This window comes from Helianthus annuus, chromosome 4, assembly GCF_002127325.2.
Source record: "Helianthus annuus cultivar XRQ/B chromosome 4, HanXRQr2.0-SUNRISE, whole genome shotgun sequence".
NCBI classification, from domain to species: domain Eukaryota; kingdom Viridiplantae; phylum Streptophyta; class Magnoliopsida; order Asterales; family Asteraceae; genus Helianthus; species Helianthus annuus.
Window position 1 is genome coordinate 157,439,661 of NC_035436.2, and position 10,215 is coordinate 157,449,875.

General features: G+C 34.3%; 1 long non-coding RNA gene across 1 annotated transcript; it reads left to right on the top strand.

Moving 5' to 3' along the window:
* Positions 1-352: 352 nt before the first annotated feature.
* Positions 353-1,748, top strand: LOC110934940. Its single transcript, XR_002588741.1, has 3 exons — positions 353-472; positions 1,015-1,068; positions 1,559-1,748. It is a non-coding gene; the product is annotated as an uncharacterized LOC110934940 (long non-coding RNA).
* The last annotated feature ends 8,467 nt before the right edge of the window (positions 1,749-10,215 follow it).

The following is a 10,215-nucleotide window of genomic DNA, read 5'->3' on the forward strand; positions in this document are numbered from 1 at the left end:
ATTGAGGATCACTAAGCCTGACAGTAGTTGAGGATCACCGATCATTGGAAAATCTTCCCCTAACAACAATCATCCTCAATCCATAACCAAACCCTAACCACAACATTCAATCCATCATCTGTAACACCCCATAATTTGCAAGGTAGAATACTTTAATGTTTAAAGGTTTTATATGATTAGTTAAGATTATTTTATTAAAAATATAAAGAAAGTTTATAAAACTTGGAAAAAGGTTACTAAGTGATAACAAAAGATAACTTGGGGGTTGAATGTGTAAGATTGAAAATTAACATAATAAAATTTAAAAACCCAGTACTTGGGTGTGGGTGTGTATCGCGACCAGAAGGGGGAAGAAAGGGTGAAACCCTACTTGTTCAATTAAGGTCAAAATTCAGCAATTTAATGGTGGTTCTTGACACAAATCGAATGCATGTACCTAATTACTCCCTAATCCAAGTATTTTGAACATAAGGTAAGATAGAATTTCATATTTTGATGCATCTTGATGAAGTGGGTTTTTACCAATCCGTGAATCAGTATGAAATTGAGTTTATATATGAGTTAGAATCACTAGTTAGAAGGTGTATTATGCTTGAATTTGATTTGCTAAAGATTTGGGGGAAAACCCACTTGTTCTAGTAGGATGATGATTATGTAATTTGAATAAGTAGAGTAATTTCTATGAATAATTGTATGAATACTAGAACATTGATAGATTATTATGTGTAGGATGAATGATTTGTGCAAGAATGGTTGATTATGTGAATTATGATGATATCTAGTGAAATTATGCATAGGATACATGTACATAATGCTTAATATGTTGTGCGCACACTATGTGTTTGATGAAATGCCTCAATGACAATCTAAGTAGCTTTGAATGAGATATGAACAAATGGTTTTGTATGAGGAAATTGATATATTGTCAACTGTGATATAAAATAGGAATCGTACTTGAATGTAAGTGTTATGGGTGCAAGTGATATAATCTAAATAAGAATGAATTATGTGTAGGATTGAATGAAGAAGGAGCTAGTTCCGGTTCACAACTAAAGGCTCAAGGTCGAGGTAAGTTTGCTACTTACAAGTTTATCCAATGATAATAGTAGTTGGTTCCTTTTTATTATTAGTTACTTAAATGAAGTCATTGTATTAAATGAGAACGCGAAAGTAGAACTCCGTAACGGTCCGTGATGAATGGGTCGGTTTGTGTTAGAATGAGAATGAATAAGTTGAAGTTTTCTTAATGTTCATTGTTGAAAGGGTTAATGGAATTGAATGAGAAGGAGTTTACTTTTATCCATCTTGAATAGATTGGATAGTTGGAACAAGAATGATAGGATTGTTATGTTGATAATCCGTGTAAACGGGTTGTGATAGAGTGAGTTGGAAAGAATGATTTAACGAAAATGGTTACATAAACAAGAAAGTTGAATGTGAGAATGAACTAGTCATGTATGGTACAAGGTTTAAATGGTGATTATTAGATCACCAAGTTTATTATGCGTTAATTGAAATACAAATATTACGCTAATGTATTTTGTTGTAATGGTTGTAGGTAAAACTCAAGCTTAAATGTTATTGCCTCGCTCGGAATCGAACACACCTTGAACGCCCTTATTGCGCTTCCGCAATTTTTGAAGAATCATTAATGGTTAAATGCTTTTGTTAAAGTTAGACTATGTTGGGTGTTTTCGAACTCTAAACTTGGTGTTTTAAATCCTTTGTTAACACGTTAGTTGTAAATGTTTTAAATGCTTTAAACTTGAAGTTGTAGATCTTTTGACGAATACTAGTTGTAATGGCCGTTTTGAAAGTTTCTAAATTGTTATGAAATTTGCTATGTCTTTTTAAAATGTGTCGTCGGTTAATGGTTGAATGTTATTAAACAGGGAATTGTTTATATTACGAACGGGTCATGCCCGAATTTTGTTAACTAATTGTATGACAATATAACCTTTCGGATTAAGAAGAAACGGGTGTTTCATCATCTCTATAATTATTCCACCATCACAATCCACCAACTCCTAACCTAGTTCTTCATCCATCACATTCAAAGGTTCAAGATTCAAGAATGATATCAATATTTGTTTGTTTCTCATCCGGTGTCCTAGTTTCATCATCCATGAGCGGCTAATCTCTCGGGTTTCACTCCGGTGTAGGTTTTTGTAAGAATTTCTAGATTCAACATTATGTTTATGATTTGATTTATGACAAGTTGTTTAAAAATTTGAATCTTTTGATAATTGTTTTGCATTTGTATTGAATGCATGAATTGTGGAGTGAATTATGAAATTTGACTTTGTGAAACGAATATGTGCAATTATGCCTTATCATAGGATATGATTTACATGTTCTTGGTAATGAAGTGCACTGTGGTCCGTTCTTGAACGTTGATAGCTTTTGGCACCTAAGCCACGTGATGCTAAATCCGTTAATAACTAAATCCAACTAAATTGAATCTAAAAGTGTAGGAACCCCAGGTTTTACAATTACCGAATCGGGTGTGAACCTTGTTCCAAATTATCGTTTTCAATCAAGTATTCAAGTTTTTGCATTATTTCAAGCAACCCAATTTTAGTAGTTAATTACAAATTGTGGGTACATTCCGACATCTTTTCAAACCAATCAAAAAACAAAGAAATAAATCAAACTTGCAAGCTTCATAAGTGTCTCAACTAAATAATCGACCAAGTCCCGAGTCAAACCACAAACTCTCCATGGTTCGACTCCTTACTACCACTAACTCATTTAAGGTAATTTGGGTAAATAAGTATCATCTTTGACCGGGGCGCAACACTCCGATCACATACCAAACCTTTTTTAAAAATTATAAAATATTTTGCATAAAGGCTATATAAAAAATCTGATATATAAAAGTTCGCTTCTAGCGGTTAAAAAGCTTAAGAAGCCCTACATTTCCATATGTGTAATCTTGTTTATCGATATGCTACTTCAAAATGGCCGTGCAATTATGAGAGTCATAGGGTTTGGTTAAGCTTGATCCGTCTTTGAAGTCATTGTGGTAGTGAGGGTTATTCGGATGTTTTCATTGAATATAAAAGGTTGACTAGTTGAGTAATCAAAATATTTCTAACAAGGATGTTGATCAAAGACCTAGATAGTAACCTTGAAGATATAAGCTAGAGGATTTTATTTTCTTGAAAGAGAAAGGTCACTTAAAGATTTTATTTTCTTCGAAACAAAACTTAACTGGACAATTAGTTGTATGTTTGGTTCAGTTACGTCGTTTCAATTAGTTATGTTTCGGTTATTTGGTTTTCTGCTTAACCTTATGTTGGCTCTCCTTACACAACCCCTATGGATATAAGCTAGAGGTAGATACTTTTCGGGGCAAACCTAGCCTTCAAGCTACGGTATCACTTGACACGGTTTTTTTTATTATATACAATATCTACAATGGTTGTAAAAGTCCCGCCTAGGCTCCGAGTACTCCCCGAGTACTCGCTACAAGGTAGGTTGCCGAGGCCCGAGTACTATTCGCCTTGGCTGATTACTCCCCGAGTAATCTCCGCCTAGGCTGAGTATTTCCCAAGTACTTCCGAGTACTCTCAAATCCGATTAGGGAGCGCCTAGCGACTTTTGCAACCATGATCTCTACAACCGAAACCCCAGTGATACCCTAGTTTTTTTTTGTCAACGACACCAATAAAACTTGGCGGATGTTAATCCTAAAGTTGTCATATAGTGCAGTAGCTAATCTGTTTTGTCCTAATGTCTTCCTTAGAAGTTAGGGGTTCGAACCCTTCCATTCTTTTGCATTTTTTGTGTAGGTTTTCCTTATGTAGAAAAGCATTTTTATGCTTATAAATTGTGCAAGTTTTGATACAAAACAAGTTAAAGAACATATCTGATTAACAGTCATGTTAACTTGAAACTAGAAAATGACTACATTTTGTTCTTTGTAGTTTTTCTCAACGAAATTTAGTTTCCTGCTCTTAAGTTTAGATTTTTTTTTTTTTTTTTTTAATCTCGATATTCTTTTATATCATTCCACATGAAAAAGGGCAATTACAAAGCAATGGCAGGTAGTCGGGCAACAAGTTGCGCCGCCACCCCCTTTTGAATAGAAAAACCAATTCTACTAAATACAAAGTTTGAAACCTTTAGCGACGAAGAATTACTATTAACGACTTTTTGAACCCGATTCAAGAGTCGTACAGCGTCAGGAGCGAGACCACCAAAGGTATCAAACGCAAACGGGACAAACACATGTTGATTCTCCCGGCAAGCTTTGTCATGTTTTGCCACTTTGCTCGCCTCTGCCTTGAGCACCGCTTGCCCTACGACAAAGCCTTTGTCCTTGAGTCCGACAAGGGGGGAGACTCCAGTTAGATCTACACAAGCGTGTTTCCCCCCTTCCCATCCAAACACAAGGATGTCCGCCGGGCGTAAAGTGGACCTCCCCTCTAAGGGGTCAGTAAGGAAATTTACTGGAGCCTCCTTTTTGGCAGAGATCCCGGCCCGCTTAAGAACATCACATAACACATCTCTCACCCAATCATGCTGATATTTAAACCCTGGTAGCTCTTTACAGTGGATCGCGTGCTCGCCGAAAGAATCCAAACACGCTTTGCGGCATACCGGACATGGCTCGTCAACTGGGAACAAAGGAATCATCAGTCGGTATCTAAGGATAGCACGGTATTCCACAGCCGACATGTGTTGCCCCAAGCCTTCAATTGGTGTGACAGACAGAAAATCCTGAGCATGTGGGGCACGTAGACATTCAAACACAGCTCTTTGCCGAGGGGATAAAACAAACTTCTCTTCAAACCTCTTGACAATTTCTCCATATAAGGCATTCGCCAGAATTTTCTGGGATTTAGGAGGGGCGGTGTCTTTAATGTAGAAACCGCCAATATCAAGGTCGGGAAGAGAACTATGCAAAAGGTCCAACGCACTCTTGTAATCGGAGTCTAAAACATCCCCACCACATTCTCGGAGTATGTGGTCTTGTAAACCCCAAGATTGGGCCCTTGAAGCCACGAAAGCATATGAAGAGGCATCCTCGGCCGTACAAATCCCTAAGCCTCCGAACCGGGTCGGGAGAGAAGCCAACCTCCACTGGAGATCACCAAAAAAGGCACCCCCACAAACAACAATATCCTCTAATGCTCCCCGGAGGCCTTCATCAAAAACAGAGACAGCTCCCCTGACCAAAGAAGGTTGACACGTTCGAAGACCAAACAACAATTTAGCAACACTCATACAAGAACGAAGTAAGAGGAGCTCGCTCTGAGGGTCCCGTAGGCGTTTAAGGCACCTCATCAGCTCGACTGCACAGTTCGCTCTTTTAAGAGCCATACCACTAATAAACTCTGCATCACGACTAACGGCACCCCCCAGGAGTTTCACACCCAACATCGGCCTCCCAATCCCCTGAGGGAATAAGCCCTCCTGAACCTTTACACCATTGCAGGTTGGCCAATAAACTTCAGTTTTCTTTATATTAAGTTGAAGCCCTAAGGAAGGACCCTCAGCTCTGATGATATCTAAAGCATTAGCCACTTGGGTGGCATCTCCGATAAGCGTTCCGTCATCTAGGTACCAGGCGTGAAATAGAAATATAATCTCAAAACAGGTGGAAACAATTTTAGAAATATAATCTCAAAACAGGTGGAAACAATTGCTCAATGTGAAGATTTCTTCTACTTTGGAGTGTTATTATTTTTTTCTAATCAAGTCTTCTATCTCGATCATGAATGTAATTATTTCTCTTATTTTGTTAACCGTTGCTTATATGCATCAAAGCCCAATGCCTTGCAACAACTAAATAGCCGAATGCGACCCAACCCGAAAAAATATATATAATCAAGTTGATAGATATCTGAATACCATTGGAAAAAAATACTAGGTACTAGTTACCAGAAGGTCCCTATATAATAACAAGATTATTGCTAATCAATCTATGATTACAATGTAATTAGTTTATTCTTAAAGTAAATAAAGATTTGGTTATACGTGAACCATGTGTATGTATGTAATAGCAATTATCAATCAAAGTGCTTGTAACTATGCGGTATCATGAAGTGTGGTAAATATGTTTATTTCAAAACCGTTGAGAGTTCTAGTTTTACGATGGACATTGGTATAGATTTAGAAACATGTGTGTGAGTTAGCCGTTGAAAACATTCACTATGAAATGAAATTTTTAACATATGTTCCAACATAGTAATAAAAGATCAAAAGGCGTAAGTACTACGTTTTCTTCATCTTCCCTTATCATAAAAGTTTAGAAGCTTTGTATATATTTTAGATAATTTTTTTTTTTTTATATTTGTAAAGAAAGTTTTATTACATAGTTTTGAAGTGGCCGCACGTTAGTTTTGTTATCACCTTAAATAAACAATTGACTTCTTAAAATGTCACTCGGTGTACTCTAACATTTAGAAAGGAGAAAAAGAAACCTAAACACCCATTAAATTTTATGTGTTCACCCATTAATCTCCTTATTGTATCATCAATAGTTTATTGTATGCAAAAAAAAAAAAAAAAAGAAAAAAAAAAAACATGTCATGGTGCCTTTCTCTGTTTGATCTTACATATTTTTTGGACATTCACAAATGAAAAAATATCTTGTATTATTTTTATATTCAGGCATAAGGTGTTTGTGGTTTTATATGCAAAAAAAATAACAATATTTGGTGTATCATTTGTGGTTGTTTTTCCACTTGTATCTTCATGTAGACTTTGTTCCTTTTTTGTTGTGAAAGCTGAAATTAAAGAAAGAAAGAAAGGTATGGTGCGACATGACCGGTGAAGGTTGGTAGTCACAGATGGTGTTGGCGATGGTTGCAGGTGCCGGCTGATGGGTTGGTCTAATAAAATATGTTGTTGGTGAAGGGATTTGGATTTGTATGGTTTGGGAAGAGAATAGTATCATCTTCAGATATACTATGTTCTTTAATTTTTCTTTTAGAGTTAAATATCATTTTAGTCCCTGTGATTTGCGTCATTTTAGCAGTTTAGTCTAAAAGTTTCATTTTTTGCCTGTGGGTTCAAAAAGGTTTCACAGTTGCTATTTTAATCCACTGGGTTAACTTCATCAATTATTTCTGTTAACGAGAATGATAATTCGGTCATTTTATATGGCCGATTTACCCTTCTAGTTAACAGAATTACATATAAAATGATCGAATTGCCCTTCTCGTTAACAGAAATAATGAATGAAGTTAACCCAATGGACTAAAATGGCAACTGTGAAACATTTTTGGACCCACAGGCAAAAAATAAAACCTTTGGACTAAACTAACAAAATTGTCCAAACCACAGGGACTAAAATGGCATTTAACTCTTTCTTTTAAGTAAAAGAGTAAAAATATTGTTTTTATGTGAATTTAACATGTATCTTTATGTCTACAAGTAATAACTAATAAGTATCGAAAGCCTAACAAGTTAATAAATAGTTGGAATCGAATATGCAATTACCAAAAAAGAAATAACCAAATTCGTAAAACATAACTACCAGTAATTAACTTCTTAAAATTTTAAACACAAATAGAGTTATTCAATATTTTTCCAAAAGTTGTACTATATATTTTCAATATTATATGGATTGCTATTCGGTAAAATCTTATTAATTAAGTTTTGGTAGATCTTCCATTTAAAATTTATAACAAATCATTGGACAAATCCAGATTCAAAATAAATCTTATTATAAGCATGCTTTGACTATATTATCATGATAGATCAATAATCGTGTGTTATGCTTTCAAGACCAATAAGTTTCGTTATCCCCTTTAAAACGCATGATTAAAATATGATTTAAGTACATGTTTTTCAGTTTGGGACTACCAACATATATTATTTTTGTCTTTTCATATATAATGGATATATAATAAAAAAAAGTTAAAAATGGGACTACCAACATATATTATTTTCTCTTTTCATATATAATGGATATAATAAAAAAAAGTTAAAAAGCTTGAAAAGTGTGTGTATACATACCATTAATAATTAGTTATTAGACCTGCGCGCGTTGCCACACAGGTATATTGTAAAGATCTAACAAATTGGTTCAAGTGTTATGTAATGTGTTAACCATATGAAAACATACGATTTGACATATTTGATGTAACTCAATAGCATAATTTACGATGAAACGTAGACCAACTGGAAAATGACATATATAAAGACGAACATGTATTATATTTGACATGTCATGTTTCCAAAAAGAGTTTACGTCGAAACATAGACCAACTCGAATTTATACCAACACATTAATAAAAATACGCATGTAAAAATAGTTTTTTATAGGTAAAGGGACAATAGAGGTAAACTTGGAACTTTAGAAAGTCGTGTGAGTCAAAATGATATTTTACAAATTTTTAAGCACAATGAACAATTAGTTTTTCAAAAAAAAAAAAAATAGCAAATGAAAAATTCGTTAAACATGTAGGGAATAGTTTGGGTTAGATAAAAACTACAATTTTCAAAAGTTGTGGGGTTGTAATATGAAGTATAGTCTAAGGTTAAGTATGTAATTTTTAAAAGTTGAGGGGTTGTATGGTAGGTGGAAAAAAGGAGGACCATTTTTTGTAAATGCCAAGGACTTGTGAGGGTATACATAATGAAATAATAATATGGGGTTAGTAGTATATTTTTTAAAAGTAAAAGGGTTGTGTAATAGGTGGAAATAAGAGGGCCCCTTCTTGTAAAATGAACCCACATTTGTCTTTAAGTTTTATAAGAATTTTTATAGAAAAGCCGATGATATATACAAACACGAATTCGACTGGATAAAACTTGACATGCCGAAATAAAGTAATTACATGATTAAAAGTGGAATTTTTAGCCACTCCACTCAACTAATATTCACTTTACGATTTCTACTAATGAACCATAAAAAAGAGAAATTAATAATCGAATCGAATATAAATTCCTTGTTGGATGTGCCAAAAATGACATAATTCCGGAAGCACCAAACAACCCAACATCGTGTCATAATGATAGCCTCCAATATCACTATTCTTCACTTTGATCATGCGATAGAATCTAACCACTTACAAATAGACTTTTGTTGTTTAGAGATTGAAAAATCTACCTTCGACCATCTTGCTATAGCATCCCAAGTTCTTAATGCAATGGAACACTCACAAAAAATATATAGTAGTACAAAAGGACACAAAATAGAGGGATATGATTTCATCTCATGGGAAGACGATTCAAAATAACCCATTATACGAGTATATTTACCTTCCTAGGTATGAATCTATTCCATCTTGTAATATGATTAGCCCCCGGAAGAAAAACATGATCAATATACATCCTTACTTCCTTAACTGTAAAATCATTTTCAAGATCTAGCTTCCACACCAATTGAACCCACAAAGACCGGCCAGAAGTCTAGTTGGTTAAGAGCCTTCGGCTCGACCACTAAAGAGTCTACGCCATTCCAATTCCACATGAAACCATCTTTACGATCTTTAATATAACAATCTTTAATCAACATCAGATATGCAACACGATGATCACTTCATATTAAATGAAAGTTTGTTTTGGTTGGGAGGTTAAAAAAGAATAAACAAAGTTATTATTATTATTATTATTATTATTATTATTATTATTATTATTATTATCTTTTTAATCTAGTTTGACTTGTTTTCAAATGCAAATAACTTTCATATATTTTATATCTTCTTTTAAAGATCCATAGCATAAAATCGAGAATTTCATTCTCTTTATTTAGAATATAAAATATTATATTAAAAACGGCATTCTTTTTAAATATTTATGAATGTACATAACATGCGTCAGAAACCATTTATTCAATGCGTCTAACTTGTCTAGGCCTCGACGCAACCCTTAACTCAATTACACGGTTCCCCAAACCCATTACACAATAGGTCAGGTTTATATGTATATGATACCCAAAATTATGTATTTAGATAGATAAACATACCTCTTACCTAAAATACATAAATATACATAAAAGGCGCCAACATTTTATATTGAATAATATAACATATATTCAAAACAAACATGGAAGCACGACACAATACCATTCTCTACATATACAAAAACGAAGTGGGGGAATTGTGCCACGCAGCTGCGTGGCACTTCCAAACGAAGTGGGGGAATAGTGCTACGCAGCTGCGTGGCACTTCCCTATTGGACCAACAGTTTTATTGTTTTATATTCGTTTTAAAATTACGGTTTTGTCCTTAATTTAAAATAAAATTACGTTTTTGC